The following is a 17730-nucleotide window of genomic DNA, read 5'->3' as shown; positions in this document are numbered from 1 at the left end:
TGGCACAGAGCTTTCTGGTATGTGCATCTGGAAGTCCAGAGATGATGAGCCCTGCTGCTGCTTTGAAACCCTGCCTTCCCTTGATGCAGGGTTAGGCTTGCTCTGTGGCCTTGGTTGCTTACATTGCTGCTGCTTCGGAGGTGAGTGGGTGTGAAAATGGGGAAAGGATCTTTTCTGCTGCCCTACTTTGCTTTCCACAGCCTCTGACTCATCACAGCAGCCCCCCCCCACTCCAGCTCCAAGCACAGAGCATACCTCCAATCCACCTTAATTAAATTAAATTCTTAGTTTCTTTTTTTAAAACCTTATCTATCTACAGATTGTCAATGCCAAATGTTTTGCTTTTACTTCTCCCTTGCTCACAATATACCATTCATAATAAAAATAAGCTCTTGCCAAACAAATTTTAAATAACTCACTTTATATGTATATGTTACAAGGGCAAAGCCAATCATATTTTTACCTATTACAGATTCAGTTCAATCACTTCAGTGACAGGATAGGACAATAAATGTTGCTGCTCTCTCTGGTGGGCAATGTAGTCCAGTGTTTCAGAGAGGAATCTGCTTTCGAGCACATCCTCTAACTACAGATATGACACCAGATGCACAGCCCCCCTCCAAAAAAAGAAAAAAAAAAATCCTCTAAATACCAAGATAATTTGTAGAAGGGCTATATGGTTACAAAAGCATTTTGGCAGGGCTTAAGAAAATGAAATAAGGGAGAAAGCAAGTGCAAAAGACATTGAATTTCAAGTAAGAATGGGCGCAAACACTTTAAAGCCAAAAATAATCTGTGTACCCTGGAGCTTGGGGACCGTCTGCCTCGGCAGATCACAATCCTATAGCCATGTGTCCCCAGACGACTAAAAAAGATGATTCAAGAGGATTACCTATTGGTGCAGGCTTTTAATGCTGACAAATGTGGCTCATTTTGGAGGCAGGTGCCCTCCACGGCTTTTATTTGCAATGGAGTTTCTAAGGTAGTTAATGCTACTTTAATTCCATTTCTACTAGGATCCTATTTTCTCAGGGACTTGGTCTTGCAAACCAAAGATATGCCAACCATGGTGCCTTTCAAGAATGTCATTTCTGAGACATTCTTCTTTAAAATTATCTGCGACACCCTCTTCTTCCTTCTTCACCCTCCTACAAGCTTGCCTTTCATTCCTAACCCCTGATCAATGCTACCCACCTAAGGTCATCAGTGATCTCCTCTTTTCCAAATTCAGTGGCCTCTCGATTCAGGGGACCAATGCTTTGATTTTGAAACTATCAGGCTTCCTTGAGCCTTCTTAGCATTGATTTTAGAGATTAGAGAGATAGATAGATATCTCTATATATATCTCCTAATTCTCCTATTTTATCTATAGAATAACTCTTGGGTTTAAGTCTTTTGGTTTTTTATTTCATTTCAATAAATGTTTACCAAGTATTCAATTCAAAAACCTCTACCAGAAAGTACTGCTCCTTTTGCGACAGCTGACAGGACACTGAGTTTTGAATAAAGTACCACATGAAAGAAACAATCTATACAACTCCTAATCTGGCATGGGATTGGGAGTATCAATTTTGCAAGCGTTTTAAGCAGTTTTCCCAGCATTACTGACACACTGATTACCAAATAGATTAAAGAGTAATCACTGATTCACTGATGATACCCCATTCTATCAGGATTCCAGCTACATTGGAATATTCTAGAAATTTCAGGAAGGTCAAGGAAAAAGAAACAGCAGGGATTTAAAAATGCAAATTTTAGACTGATTTCTAACATATACCAATTACGGATGCGTGCCTCCTGGGGGGCCTAATATTCACACTTTCCAGTAGGTAAAGTCTAGGCTTAGGCATTGCCTACAGAGAGAGCTATTCCTAGCCTGCAAGTTATGAAAATCATCACTGGAAGTCTAAATATCATGTGTTAAATTTGACCGTCACTCAAATGCACAAAGAAGAATAAGAGGGTCACGGTCCTAGCTACTAACGAGAAGGATGTTGATTTTAAGTCTGTAATGTGTAGATTTATATGTACTTTTCCACTTGGCAATAGTGCTTCTAATTGGATATTTTTGTGTAAGTTGCAAAATCTTTAATCAGATAACGTTTTGCATCCCAAAATCATATACAGTTATGGTATTGAATTTTCTTTTCTCTACAAAAGGGTTTATTTAACCTCTTTAGTTAAAAATAATTTAAGGCCATGATGAATATTGATTAACCTTGGGAACCAAAGAGTAAACATAAAAACAATTCCGTACTCTAAAGTTCAGGTTTAACAATGTGCTAATAGCCCATAATGAAGATAGCAGCCATCAGTTAATCAACCCATTAAGTTGGGATCAGGAGTGTCAACTCAAGTGCAATCTACTAATTTACTGACCCTTAATGGGTCAGCAAGATCTATAACCCAAAGACTGATCTTTCTGCTTCTGTTAAAGTCGCTTTGGAGGCCAATCCACTTCTTTCCATGATTATGATCTCTGACCTGGTTTGGGCAGGAAGTCAACATAAAATCCATTTATGAGAATGTGCCTAGGGTTACTGAGTAATGGAATCTCAAGCTAACTAGTGAGTTCAGTGTCCGGGTAGAAGCTCTTTATGGAAGCACCAACTTTGTTTTTCTAATGTCCACACAAGGGTGAAAATAAACATGTACACTCTTGAGAACTTCTGACTCCAGTAAGTTCTAGGTTCTTCAGTAAGCTAAGTCTTTCCACCCACTCTCCTTGCTGTATTGCTGTGTGAGTAAATTTCAGTTTTTTTGAAATGTCAACAGGTTAAAAAGAACTGAGTAGCGAGATGGCATGGTATCAGGCTATGCCTGCCCAATAATAACTGCAAAAATAAGTACTGCTTTATTAAAGATGTAGTGTGTTGTATTGAAAGTTGCTTTAGTGATCAACAAGCAAAAGATAGGTATGATTTGGCTGATTCTAATATATGAGAATCCATGCTCCAGTGTGCTACTTTCAAGGGGAAGGAGATAAAAAGTAGAACACCTTCTTCTAATTGGACCTTGCAGAGGGTGTAACAATAATTATGAATCAACAAATTCATTCACTTGAATTGTATCTGTACAGAAAAGATAGAATGACTGCTATAATACAAGAAGGGTTTTTTTTTGGCTTCTTTTAAACATCAGCATTTTCTTTCTCAGGTGATAAAGTAATTTATTTTACTACGCATTACAATGTCCATTAGCAACCTGCCAGCCCTGTGATGTCAGAGACTCAAATGGATGTGTGCAAGAGATGCAACTGGGCTAGGTTCTGATGCCCTGGTCCCCAGCCAAGCCTGTGCCCCGGCTGCTTAAATGCGACCAACCCCAGTCCTGCTCTGGCAGTCAGTCCTTGGCTGTGAACTCCGCCCCCCCCCACCCCCCGCCCCCAGTAGGACACAAACATAAAACATGAGATATTCACTGAGGTTCTGGAAAGGGGAAGCAAGAAAAAAAAAAAAAAAAAAAGAAAAAACTGAAATGCACTAAACATTGAAAAAAAAAAAGTTTTATTGAAAGGAAAAGTGAGATGAACTTGGCGACCTAAAGACTGGCTTTTCGCTCTGCAAAGGAAAATGCGTCCGCTGCATGGCTGCAAGCCGGTGATGCTCCAGGGATTCCCGCAAAGGGAAACCATGTTTCCTGGGAGAAGAGGGAGCCTCCTCCGTAGTTGGTGACATTGCCCCCTCCCCCCTCCCCATTTGTTGCCTTTGTTTTCCTCCCCTGTCATTAGCCAACCTCCCCGTACCGCGGTGCCAACCTTAGCACAAAGACACTCTAAAAGCCTCTGTAGGGAAAAGACAGTTCTCCCCGACGGGGGAAAGGGAAGTGCGCCCCGGGCCCGGGGCCGAGGAGCTGGGGCCGCTTGGAGCCCCTGGGGGGGCTCTTCCCCGGCGCGGGAGGCTCCGGCCACTTCAGCCTGCGGAGGTGACCTCTGGCTCGGGGTCCCGACCTCAAGGCCGGCCAGTCAGAGAGACGCAGGGAGAGAGAGATCGAGAGAGGGAGGGAGAGATCGAGAGAGATCGCGAGGTCAAGAGAGAGATCGAGATCGAGAGATCAGGAGAGATCGAGAGATCGAGAGAGAGGTCAAGAGAGATCGAGAGAGATCGAGAGATCAGGAGAGAGCGAGAGAGCGAGAGAGAGCGAGAGAGATCGCGAGGTCAAGAGAGAGATCGAGAGAGATCGAGAGATCAGGAGAGATCGAGAGAGATCAAGAGAGATCGAGAGAGAGGTCGAGAGAGATCGAGAGCGATCGAAAGAGAGAGGTCGAGAGAGATCGGGAGAGATCGAGAGATCAGGAGAGAGCGAGAGAGAGAGCGAGAGAGAGCGAGAGAGATCGAGAGAGATCGAGAGAGATCGAGAGGGAGGTCGAGGGGGAGCGCGAGGGCCGGGGGCCGGGGCGGGAGAGCGAGGGCGCCCGCGGAGGCTGCGCAGGAGGCCCCCGCCCCGGCCCCCGCCCCTGCCCCTGCGGAGCGCCCCGGGGCCGCCCTCCCGCCCGCCCCACCCCTCCCCACCCCTCCCCACCCCTCCCCTCCCCTCCCCTCCGGGCGGCGCGGCGGAGGTGCGGCGGGGCCCGCGGCGGAGGTGCGGGGGCAGGGGCGGGGCGGGGCGGGGGCCGCGGGGGGAGGGGCGGGGGCGGGGGCGGGGGCGGGGGGCGGCGCGCGGCGGGAAGGCGGGCAGGCGGGCGTCACTTACCGGCCGGGGCGCGGGGGCAGCTCGCCGACTCCTCGGGCCGCGGCGGGCGGGGCGGGGCGGGGCGGGGCGGGCGGGGCGGGGGCGGCGGGCGGCGCTGCCAACGTAAACAGTCCGCCATGATCTCTTTGTTTCGCTAATTGAACCTGCCGCCGCCTGCGGTCCCGGCGCTCCGCGTCTCCCTCCCCCCCTTCCCCCCGCGCTCTCCGGCGTTGGCTTACTCGTCGCCCCCCCCCCCCCAGTCTTTCCCTCTTTCTCCGGTCCCCGAAGCGGCCTTGGGGGAGGTCGAGGCGCGGGCCGTGGGCGCGGAGTGCGTGCTGGGCTTTAGGAGCACCGGGGGGCGCCCTCCCGACGCCCGGGCTGCGGCGCCGCCTGGGGGTGCCTCGGTCCCCCCGTCCCCCCCGTCCCCCCCGTTGGGCTCTCCTCCGTGGAAGGCGCCGGACAAACGCGGGCGACCTGCCGGTGACCGTCCTCGCCGCCGGGCCGTCGGGTCCCCAAGTTCGCGGGCGGACTCGGACACCTGCAGCCCGACCGGGGCGCGCGCCTCCAGGGAGCGGGGCCGCCGCCACCCGGGGGGACCCGGGGCCGCCTCAGCTCCCCTAGGGAGACACCTGTGTGACACGCGCACACGCACACGCACACGCTCCGAACTAGCACCAACACGGCGGACAGCTCCCGGGAGGCTGCGGCTCTGCGGCCTGGCCTCTGCGGGAGCCTGTGGTCCCTCTTGGGGGGCGGGGGTTAGACGGGCTCGAAACTGGGACTCCTCCAAGTAGTTGGGTCCCGGCGGGCGGGAAGGCTCGGCACCCCGCTCCTGCGTGTTTCTGTGGGTGCAGCTGCGTTCCGTCGCCAGGTTGCATCATAGTAGGGGCAGGCATCCTTTAAGGTCTGTTCTCAAGGTGGATGGATGTTGAGACTCGGGGGTAATCCAAGACAGAGAAATTCTAGGGTTATGGCTTCACTTATTAAAAAAAACAAAAACACCAAAAACCTACTCCTTCATTCCTATTTATCACCACCATATCGCCGGCACCAAAGATGATTCGATATTTTAATTCATAAAGAGGATCGAAAGGCATCTGCATCTTGCAGTGAAACTGTCTCCTAAGTTATCGTCAGAATTAAGCTCATTAAAAGAAGTTCTTGCCTCACCTGCGCTTATCCCGCGTGGGGAGAGCGCTATTGAATAAAGTAACGTCACCCTCAGAGGTTGGGGCCAACTGTTTACAGGTCACATACTATATCGATTATACGTGGAAAAGGACCACCTGATCCAACCCTAAGAGAAGTGAACTATAGGCCAGTCACTGTGGTGGTTTTAACCACTAGGTCAATGAATAAATAGGAGTTCAAGCATCCTGATCATATAGAAAGAGAAAAAAGAAAGGAATTGTATTGCCAAGCAATGGAAATGACCCCCATCAGACTCCCTATTTACACATGGCTTTAGTCTTATTTCCTCTGGAAAGTTCAACAGAAGTTATAGTCATTTTTTTCATACATGTGTTACTCTCTCTGCCATGCTGAATTTTACAGATTTCCCCCAATTCTAAGTTAAACTTGATCTTATGAAACCCACCTTGATATTTACCCTCTCCCAATGATTGTACCTTCTCTTGGCATCAGATATCAAACTCCTGAGCTTCGGGACTGTGTGATCGAGGCCTTTGAATAGGGGACTCTGATACTAAGTATATGAAAAAATCTTTTTTTAATTGATGTACAAAAATTAGACTTAAGGAGCCATAGTTTCACTTTTAACAGGTCAGATGGAAAAAACAAATATGCTTTGCGTTAATTAATTTAATAATTTTTAAAGAAGTATTGATTGATTAGAGAGCAGCAGCCCCATGAGCAGAATGAGGGGCAGAGGGAGAGGGAGACAGAGAATGTCACGCAGACCCCCTGCTGAGCACAGAGCCTCACAACCCTGAGATCATGACCTGAGCTGAGATCAAGAGTTGGGTGCTTAACCGACTAAGTCACTCAGGTGCCCTGTTTTGCATTAATTTAAAGACCTGGCCTGCTTAGGTAGAATCGTTGATCCTTATTGACATTAATTTTTCCTAATACAGTTGAATTTTGTATATTTGCACTATTTTCCTGTCTCCTCAGATTCATTTCATGGGCTGCTTGCCATGAAGTGAGATTTGCCTGGGAAGTTGGAGGGAGAGGGTCAAGGGGAGCTGTTCTTGAGTCTGTTCCAAATTCTCAGCTCTCTCCTTAACCAGATGTATTAGAAAAACTCAGCCTTCCACTTCCACTTCACTCTCACAAGGCTACCACACTCACAACACTTCACTTCTGACACTTCTGGTCACCAGATATGTATGGGGTTTTCCCATACCAAGCAATGCTTCCGTGACATCAGCTGGGTGTTCTAAAATTTCAGTCAACTCTCATACTGTCTACCTGGAGATAGCATCAGGTTCCCCCACAGATTGAGGGCTCAGTCCCATGAGGCTGCCTCTATCCCATTTCAGATGCCCATTGCAAGTAGTAGGTTCCCTGGTTACTCACAATTTCTCTCTGATTTGGCTACAAATCGGAGGTTCCTGTGACCTCCTTCCCCTTTGGATTCAATTCATTTACTAGAGCAGCTCACAGAACTCAGAAAAATGTTCTCTTACTTTTAGCAGTTTATTAAAGGATCTACATGAATGGCTAGATGAAGAAATACATATGGCAAAGTCCTAATTGTAGTAGTTTCTGTCCTTGTGGAGTTGGGATGTGCCATTTTCCCAGTGTAGTTGTGTTTGCGAACCTAGAAGTTCTCTGAACCCTGTACTTTTGAGATTTTAATGGAAGCTTCATCACAGAGGCGAGGCGGATCATGAACTCCATTTTTTTAAAAAGATTTATTTATTCATGAGAGACACACAGAAAGTGGCAGAGATATAGGCAGAGGGAGAAGCAGGCTCCATGCAGGGAGCTCGACGTGGGACTCGATCCTGCATCCCTGGATCATGCTCCGAAGGCAGACGCTCAACCACTGAGCCACCCAGGAGTCCCGATGAACTCCATTTTCATCCCTTCTCGAGAGAATGAGGGCAGCACTGAATGTTGCAAGTATGTAATCATGGCTTCATCCTTCCAAAGAGTAGCCCCTATGTGTATCCAGGAGCCCACCCAGAATCACCTCCTCAGTAGGAGAGAAGTTGCTCCTAATCCTCTTGTCACTTAGGAATATACAGGTCAGGGACAAAGTCAAAGACCAAATATTTTAAAAAAAGAGATTTTTCCTAGTGCTCTTTTCGCTTAAGGAGTTTAGGTGCCCTGGGTTGGGAACAAGAGTCAGAGACCAATATTTATATTTCTTAATATTTCATCCCAGGTAAGGTCACATTATAGATTTGCACATGTGTGTCTTCACTCCGTTATTAGTTAATAGCATTCTTTAAGTCTTCATGCCTAATAAACAATGGTATACCAGACACTTGTTAAAAATGATGAAATTATTGAAAACTGATACATAGCTGGACTCTTTCGTTTTTTATGGTAGTCTGTTACATTGCTGGCCTCCAATTAATCACATCCTCCCGTATCCACACCCTTGTATAGTCCTGCCTAACTATGGCTTTAGCCATGTGAATTGCTTTGGTCACTGGAAAGTGTGATATAAGTAGAATCTCAATAAGCCCTTGCATGTTGGGGCTTATCCTTTTGGAATGTTCCATTGTGGAATTTTTAAACCTTGAAAGAAACATATTCTGCTAAAGAGAGAGGCCACATGGAAGAGAACCGAGACACCCCAGCCCAGTTACTAGCTAAATTCAGTGACAGGAGTGATCTCAGCCAACAGTACATGGAGCAGAATAATTGTCCAGTCAATTCTTGGAATCATGATGATAAATAATTTTCTTTTCAAGTGACTAAGTTTTGGAGTGGTCTGTTACGCAGCAGTTGATAACTGATTCAGCTCTTACCAGCTTCAAAGACTACAGTCGTGGTCATGTTACTGCTGGAGCAAGAATTTGTCAAAAGAATGTAGGGTGGAGGGACAGAGGCTCTGAACAACTGGTAGAGTTTTACAGAACTAGAACTTCATTTGTCACCTCCTGGAACTCTATGACACCACAATGATGTAATAGCCAACTGGTGACTATCTTCATGTTCTCACTTTAGAATTAAGATCTTTGAGGCATTGAAGCTAAGAGGTCAAAAGGCACAACTCTCCTGCATTCAAATCCCAGCTCTGCCCAAGTGACAAAACAGGGTCAATGAAAAAATAAAAATATACGTTTTTTTCCACCAGGAAATTATTCAGATGAGACCAGGAATGAGAAGAGATAATGAGTAACGTTTGGAAATTTTGGACTGAGACACAAACCAAATACATGCAAGTTTTTGACCTACGTGTCAAATTATCTCCCCATATACGAGAGTCCTTGGTTGTGAATTAGGCACCTAAAGATCTGGGTCCTATCATCTTTGAGTTGGTTTTCTGTGTTTGCTGCTGATGCAAATCCACACATGCCCGTTATCTGGATTACAAATGCAGATGGGATTGAACAAGAGAATAACGATGTCTCAGCATGGCAAATGACCAAGTTTGCTAAGCTTGAGAATTTGGAGCAATGCTTTGTCATCAAAAGATGAATTTTCTCAAACTTCTAGATGCTCAAAATTGTATATAACCATGAAATAATGTGCACTTATAAATTAATCAAATCTATAATGTCAATAAGATCTAAATTGACCTATTAATTTTGTGTGATAATGTTTTGCCTAAACTGACTTTCCTCTAGCCTCCTAAAAATGGTACTGGTGATTACTGGCATTTCTATAGTACGATGGTCAGGTGGTTGAGCCATGAGCCCACCATTCGGGGAATTCAAAGTTCTGTGACACTCTCCTTCGCATGGTGCTCCCTCATCTCATTTGGCTATCACTTGGGATGTATTAAGTTCTTATCTGTTTCAGTCCAAGATAATTAAAGCTGAACTTCTTAGCACCAGCCCTAGACACAAAACAAATATGGACATTAAAATACTCAAGGAAATGCTTATTTTTAGGGTGAACATTAGATTAAAAATCTCATTTTGAGGAAGATCACTATGAGGTAAATAGCACTTGGGTGACACAGCAGAGATCTTGGGTTCAAATTCTGTCTTTGACACTTAATCACAGTGTAACTTGACTAGGACTCTTAGACATTTCAATTGAAAAGAGAAAAGATCTGAGAGCAACAAAGGGACTTTTGGTAGAAATCATAAAGTAATAGATTTTTATGGTGGAATCAACAATGTGGCAGAGATAAGGATACTTTTTGTGGCAGAGTGGCTCTGCAGTATCTCTCCTGCAACGTCTACCTTCTAATACCTCCTGATCCTCACCTCTCTGTCTTTGGTTTAATGTTTCCCTCCTCTCATTTTAATTCTATTAAATATTTTTTCCTAAAAATGTAGGCATTTAGTAGTACTTTCATGGTTTCCTTAAACTGTTTACTTCCAAAATATGTCCACTAGAGATAAAACAGCTCTTCTATTATGGCTCCTAAATGGTCATTAGGTTTTCAGGAAATTTATTTTCTATTTCCTAGTCTCAGAAAAAGTTTTGGCTTGAAAAAATTATTTTTCAAACCCAAGGAGAATAAAAGTTGGAAAACTCACACATGCTGTAGTTTTTGGAATGAGTGTAAGGTTCTAATATGCAGCAAAGTTATGAAAAGATCAAATTCTCCTAACAGTTTCATTATCCTTTGTTTTTTGGAAGCCTATAACCATAGCCTCCATGGCAAACCCAAAGAGAAGAATTGTAGAGTCTTGACAATGCTTCTCCCTGCACTTGGCGCAGGTAGTCGGGAAACATGAATTTCCCACTTCTAGCCAGGCACTTCTTGGAATGGGTGCAGGATCATCTATGGGCGCAGCTGCTGCTATACTTGAGGGGTCCCAGTACCCAGACACAGCTCTTTGAGCAGCCAAATGAGTATCTTCCCAACCACTACCACCTCATTCACTTTTTTTTAGCTTGAAATATTAAAATTAGCCCAAAGTGTTTTTAAAATTTAATTATGCCCTTTGGAATCCATGCTTTGGAAAACTGTTATTTTTCCTTTAAATAAACCAATATCTGGAATACAAACACACATACGTATATTAAAAATATGATCAGAAAGCATATTTTACTACAGCACAAAGCTTAGTAGGAAAAGGAGAGAAATCCACAGCTCACTCTTTCACATTTTTAAAAAGATTCTAGCAAGCTGTTGTCTGTTCAGTGATGCATACACTCCATCGTAAAGCAAATCTTACCGTAGCTTGTCTTAGTGGTAGTAACCTGTAGGGGGGAGGTGAAAGTGATTGCCACCTTTCTATCCTTACGTTGGATGGTCCTTAAAGGTGGATCTAGTAATGTTCTCCACTTCATACAGAAGTAATAAATACTATCTTGAGAAGATGGTAATTATAATAATGATGCTCCCTTGACAAAAAAAAAAAAAGTAACAAAGGTATTTTAAATTGTATTTTTATTATGATAGGGAGATTTCAAATAATCTAGCTAATTTTGACTAATAACTACTGAGAATTAACATTATTATTTAATGCAATCAGGACTTGAATAGAACATAAATCCAGGAACTAAGCACCAGGGAAGATATACAATGGATAATGCTTAGAGATTTGTAATTCTCCAGGATAGAAAGGGAAGAACCCAAAGGAAATTAAGTGCTGGTTTTCTCAAATACGGAGATTAGATTTTCTTATTTCTTAAAATTACCCTGAAAAGCATATACTTTATGACATATGTATACTCTTGTAATCTTCCCGAATCTGCAGCGTAGATGATAGCATTCTCTATAGCAAGACTTTTAATTTTATTTCTAGTTTCTTTTCCCAAACATCAAAGTAAACTGTTACTTTATCTTGTTTTCATAGATTATTTGAAAACATAAAATATAATTTAAATGTTTGTAGATTATAAATGCTATGTCAACTTTTTCACTGTAATAAAGGCACTTAGCATTGTAGCTGCATCTGAGAAATATACAAGCACAGTAAAACTTCACTTAATATGCTCTAGCATTTCTTCAATAAACCGTGTGAAGTCAAATTCCTATGTAATTTAACAGTTGCTAGTAGCAGCTCTCTGTGATACTAGTTGAAAATAGCTACTCTGAAACATGAAGCACAGCACAGAAAAATAATTCTATGGGTTTGCTCATTTCCCAAGGTTCTGTCCAGATCGAACCAACTGGTGCAGAAGCATGAACTTGAGAAAGAACAGTATGAGCAAGCTCAGGTGTTGAGCTATTTTAGTTGTTTCTCGCTTCCCCTCCTTCTGTTCCTCCCCTAGGGTCACTTGAAAACACAAATAAAAATGACTAGCATTTAAAAATGCCAAATAAAGTAGAAAATTATATAAAACAGGGTGCTGAGAAAAACAACTATTTTGAGTTGCTGCTTAGTTACAGTCTGACAGCCTGCTCACACCCAGAGTCTGGCCATTTGGATTAAGACCTGAGTTTAGGATTTCCCACACCCCCGCACTCCCCTGAGTTCCCACTTTGCTTTTTCTGGGCTACCATTTAAAATAACCACTTAGGCATGAATTGGTAAAAAGTTAGTGACCTCTGCCCCAATCACTTCCTAAGTAATAGGTGCTTGCTGCTTTGCTCTCTATCTCCTGAGGCAGAAGACTGTCCTTCCCCAGCTCATTGCACCCACCCCCCTCCTCCCCTTTGCCAGGATCTGTAACAGGTCTTGTGACTTTAATTCTTTTGTGTGGGTGTATTGAACTGTGCCTTTACAAAAACGAACCACATGGTTTGTGCTTCCCCAGAGTGGGAGTTCTGAAAGTGAAGGAGCTACCTGCCAACCCCCTGTGGGTGGCTTATCCCTCCTCATCCAGCAGGTCAAAGTCCGCTTAATCTTAATGCACCAGCCTCAGCTTCACAACACAAACAACACTCTCCAAAGTAAAGTACAAGAAACAGTTATTGGGACTTCTACCGATAGGCACATGTTACTACTTTATCATTACTTTTTACTATTTTCACCTTAAAATAACAATAAATAATAAATAATGCTTGACCTCTAAGAAATGTATGCACACCGGTGTTCTCAATGATCTGTGTGACCTGTAGTCACCTGTCCAGAACAGTGCCCATAAATCCTCATGGAAGAAATGTGTACACAGACAGACATTGTTTCTACGGACATTGCAACTCTTTTAACTAACTGATACCATGGATTAGCCCTATTCTTTCATTGATTTGAACTAGGAAAAGATGAGAACATAGGGTGCTAAGTCACCTTCAGGAGGAGCCACGTCCTCTTTATTTTTGTTCATGTACCATCTGAATAGATTTCCTTCCTTCTTTACTTCCTTTCCTCTAGCTCTTTCTCACTCTTTCATTCCTCTCATTTGTTTCCCCCTCCAATCTTAGCTTAATCTATTTGAACCATGTCTAAGGAAAAATGAAACCTGCCCGCGTAAGTCACATAAGTCCTTCTGTGACACTATATTAACATGCTTCTATCACAAATTCTCACAGGACATTGCCTGTTGTGGAGATGCTAATGGATCATGAGTTTTGTTCGTATTATGACACCAACTCTATGTATTTTTATAGACTCCAAACTTCTCAAATGAATGCCCCATCAGTAGAGTCTTTGAGAATGAATGTCTTAAAATATATATTTCAAGATATGAACACATTTTTTAAAAGATTTTATTTATTTATTCATGATAGACACAGAGAGAGAGGGAGAGAGAGAGAGGCAGAGACACAGGCAGAGGGAGAAGTAGGCTCCATGCAGGGAGCCCGTCGCGGGACTCGATCCCGGGACTTCAGGATCATGCTCTGGGCCAAAGGCAGGCGCTAAACCACTGAGCCACCCAGGGATCCCCTTTTTTTAAAAAATATTTTATTTCTTTAGATATGAATACATATTTTGTATAATTTGTATATATTATGTATTTATACATGGTACATATAAATGTATACAGTACATAAATACATATCTTACATACTTACAAATGCTACATAAGTACAAATACATTAAATAGATTTCAACGATATATATATAATACCCTATATTGATTCACATGCCACTGCACTAATACAGTATACATTTGCAAAACATAAAGTAATTTTTTAATAAAGAGGAAATAATATTATTAACATGTTTTACTTTGCTTTATTCATCAATGATAAGTTCAACCTTTCCTCTCTCATATGGTGAATATACTATACTTTTCCCTAATATTCTGAGTATACCTGTCAATGTTTAAGCACAAACCGGGAGCCTAGCTAAGACTTTTTTTTTTTTTTTTTAGAAAGGGAATTTAGTACTAGGGGTTGCTTACACAGGAAATAGTAGAGCTGAGGAACTTGGCAAGGGCTGGTGAAGAACTCAGAGGTTAGCAAGTGCAGGACACCTAGCATACCTGGGTTAAGGGATCCGTGGGAGAAGAGGGGGACCAGGGACAGAGTTGTCTGGCAGAAATTGACCAGAAGACCTAGCCACTACCAGGGGCACTGCCACAGACAAGAGTCTGGAAGAAATGCTCTGTGCTGCCTGCTTTCTGGTCTGCAGTGTCTGGCCAGGACTTTCATTGGGCAAACCCAGCCTCCTGCAGATGTCTGGACAACATAGCCCACAGAAGCAGCTCCAGGGAAAATACAGAGTAGAGCAGGGCAAAGGGTGAGAATGGAAACAAGGCAAATAGGCATATTACCTGCCACAGAACTCCCACAGTCCCTAAATAGTCCCTCTTCCTAGCTCCACATCTTGGCATGTCTCCATCCATCTTACCAGGAATGCCCTTCTTTCTTTTCTTTGCCTAATCAAACACCTGTTTTTCCTTCAAGAGCCAAGACATTGATTTCACAAACAGGGAGTTCCTGTCACATGCAATGTACTGAGTGCTGGTTCATCAGAACACAACAGAACAATCCATTTCTTTTGGATAGAAGTCTATTTCTTAAACTTTTCTGATCATTAAATGTACATTGAGTAAGCATAGTCTGGTAGTTCTGAGCAAGGATTCAGGACCCAGACAACCTGGGTCAAATCCTGGCTCTGCCACCTACTAGCTGTGTGAGCATGCCTCAGTTTCTTCATCTGTAAACTGGGAATAATAATAAAAATAATATATAATAATATTAATACAATAATAATATATAATAACATAATAAGTATTTTGTAGTACCTTGCACTGCAAGATTGTTAGATGGATAAATTAATATTTTATAGTATTTGGAATAGTTCCTGGCAAACAGTGATTTCTTTATCTGTGTCCATTAAACTGAATATATGAATACTCCTCTTTCTGTGCTTCCACAGCCCTCCATCCATATTCATTATAGAAATTCATTATATTGAGCTGTAATCTGCACATCTGTCACTTCTGGTAGAACATGAGCTCTTGCTAGGGAGTTCATGATTAATCATCTTTGTATTCCCAACACAAAGAACATAATAGATGCTCAATAAGTGTTTGCTTAATTAATTAATCACTTTATCTAAACCTCCCCAGTGTCACGAATCATAAAATGATGAGTGCCAAAGGAAAGATATTTTTAAGAGTGTAGAAAAAAGACGGATTAGTCTACTGGACTTGACATTCATAGATGAGGTGGCATCTAAGCTTTTAAAAATTGGCTAGGATCGGACATTCAGCTAATTAGAAAAGCTGAGGGACAATATAAACTAAGACCTGGAAGAGGGAAAGAATGGAGGCATGTACAGAGTTTGAGTAGACATGATTCAAAAAGGTAGGTAGGAACTAAATTGTGGAAGGCATGTAGAAAGATCTACTTCCTACTGTAGGCCAAGGACTCTTAATCTCTATTTCAACACGATACTCTTAATAGATAAAAATGACACAAAATTACAGAAAGTGGTGTGTCACTCACCTGAGCTAACTCAAGATTACATATGGCACATGCTCTCTCTCTCTCCTCTCTCTTTTTTGCTATTCAAGAGAGCTCATCTATTTCTTTTTTTATATCTTAATGGTTTTCAGCATGAAGTATACAGATGCCTCGAGTTATTCTATAGTTAAGAATTGTTACGTCAAGTAATGGGTAACAATTGGAAAAATGAATTGAGTATGTTCAGATTAATCTTCAGGGAGATTATTGTAACAAAATCTATAAAATACTTGTTAATAACAACGTCTAGGGTTGTATCATGCATGCAAGTTCTCAAAAATGGATGGATGAAGGAGGACAATCAAGCTAGAGGATAAAGTGCATGGCCAAAGTTCTTAACTCAATAATTCAATAAGTGTAAAAGGATTATTCTGTACTTCATTACAGCTAGAGAACTCATTCTAAAACCTGGGTATTGAAACTCTTCTGTAAGCAGCTTTGTTTTTCTTCTTTTCTATGCATGGTGCACTGCAAAGCTCCTGAGAGCTGTCATTTGGCTCTGACCTACTTTGAAGCACATTTCATTTTTGGCTGGGAGCTGTGAGAATGTACACTTCCTCAGGACAGTAAGAAATGCCCATCTTTGGGATTAAATCAAATTTCCCACAGAGGCACTCAATGGTGAATTGGACTCAAATAGTCTAAATCCCTTGCCTTCTGTGATGAGGTTGTTCTTATTGTTTGGTTTGGTGGTAAGTAGCTTCAGGGATCTCTGGGTGAGTTATCATCTACCTTTTGGTCCCAAATACCTTTCTGCCCTTTTACAAAATTCCTGCATTTCTCTGTCCTTCTGCCTCCTTCATGGAACTTCTCTTCTCTATCCAGCAGTGAAACTTTGTGACCTCCTCTGACTGTGTTATCAGCATCTCTCTGTGAATTGGTCAGCAGGATGGAGATATTTTCAGAACAATTCAGCCAGCATATGTAGTCCCTTCTGGGTACCAATTACTTCAAACCTCAAACATAATATAAGTCCCCTAATACTAGAAGAGAATGTTTTTCTGCATTTTATGTTTTCTTATTGTGCATGGTTTTGCTTGCTTGTTTGCTCAAACCTAAGTTGAGAAATTTTAACAGCTTTTTTTTTTCTTTACAAAAGTATAAACAAACCAGGGTTTTATTCATATGGAGAGCTACTATAAATTAGGTTTTAATTTATAAATTGGGTAATATAGGGACTTTCCTTGCACTCTGATCTTAATGTCTACTTGTTTTCCTCAAACAGCATGTGATTCAGGGTTATTTTGTGGCTAGGTTCCAATATGGTTCCCTCTGAGTCTTGTCTCCTAGTATTTATGCCTTTGCATAATCCCTTTCCTCACTGAATAACATCTAAGAACAAATAATACTAAAATATTTATAGAACCACAAAAGATCCTGTAAAGCCAAAGCAATCTGAGACAAAACAAAGCCAGAGATATTACAATTCCAGATTTCAAGATATACTACAAAGCTGTAGTAATGAAAACAGTACAGTGCTGGTGCAAAAATAGATCAATGGAACAAAATAGAGAGCCCAGAAATAAACCCACCCTTATATGGCCAATTGATCTGTTGCAAAGGAGTCAAGAGTATACCATGGGAAAAAGACAGTCTCCTCAATAAATGGTGCTGGGAAAACTGGACAGCTACATGCAAAAGAATGAAACTTGACCACTTTTTTACAACATGCACAAAAATAAATTTAAAATGGATTAAAGACCTAAATATGAGACCTGAATCTATCAAAATCCTGAAACACAGGCAGTAGTTTCTTTGACATCAACTATAGCAACTCTTCTAGATATGAGACCTAAGGTACAGGATTCCCAGCTCTTTATCTATTAATAATAGCAAAATTTTTATAGATAATGTAAGATATATAATACCCATTGATCAATGACATTGTGGATGAGACCAAAAATAATCTCTAGAGATTACTATTTTTTCTCAGGAGGAAAAAAAATCAACTTTGCAGTAATATATTGTATGTATTATTTTTCCTTTGCAGCAGGCTGAGATTAAATTTCTTCCACATCAATTACCTCCTCATCCTTCATAGAGGTTAGAGTAAAACTTAGTAACCAAGAAAAGTGTGGGGCATGGGTACCAATTACTGTCAATGGACGTTAAAGTTTTTGTAATAGTCAAAAGCAGGGTAATAGGAGGAATATCAT

This window comes from Canis lupus, chromosome 11 (genome assembly GCF_048164855.1).
Source record: "Canis lupus baileyi chromosome 11, mCanLup2.hap1, whole genome shotgun sequence".
NCBI lineage: Eukaryota > Metazoa > Chordata > Mammalia > Carnivora > Canidae > Canis > Canis lupus.
This window is presented reverse-complemented; position numbering follows the sequence as displayed.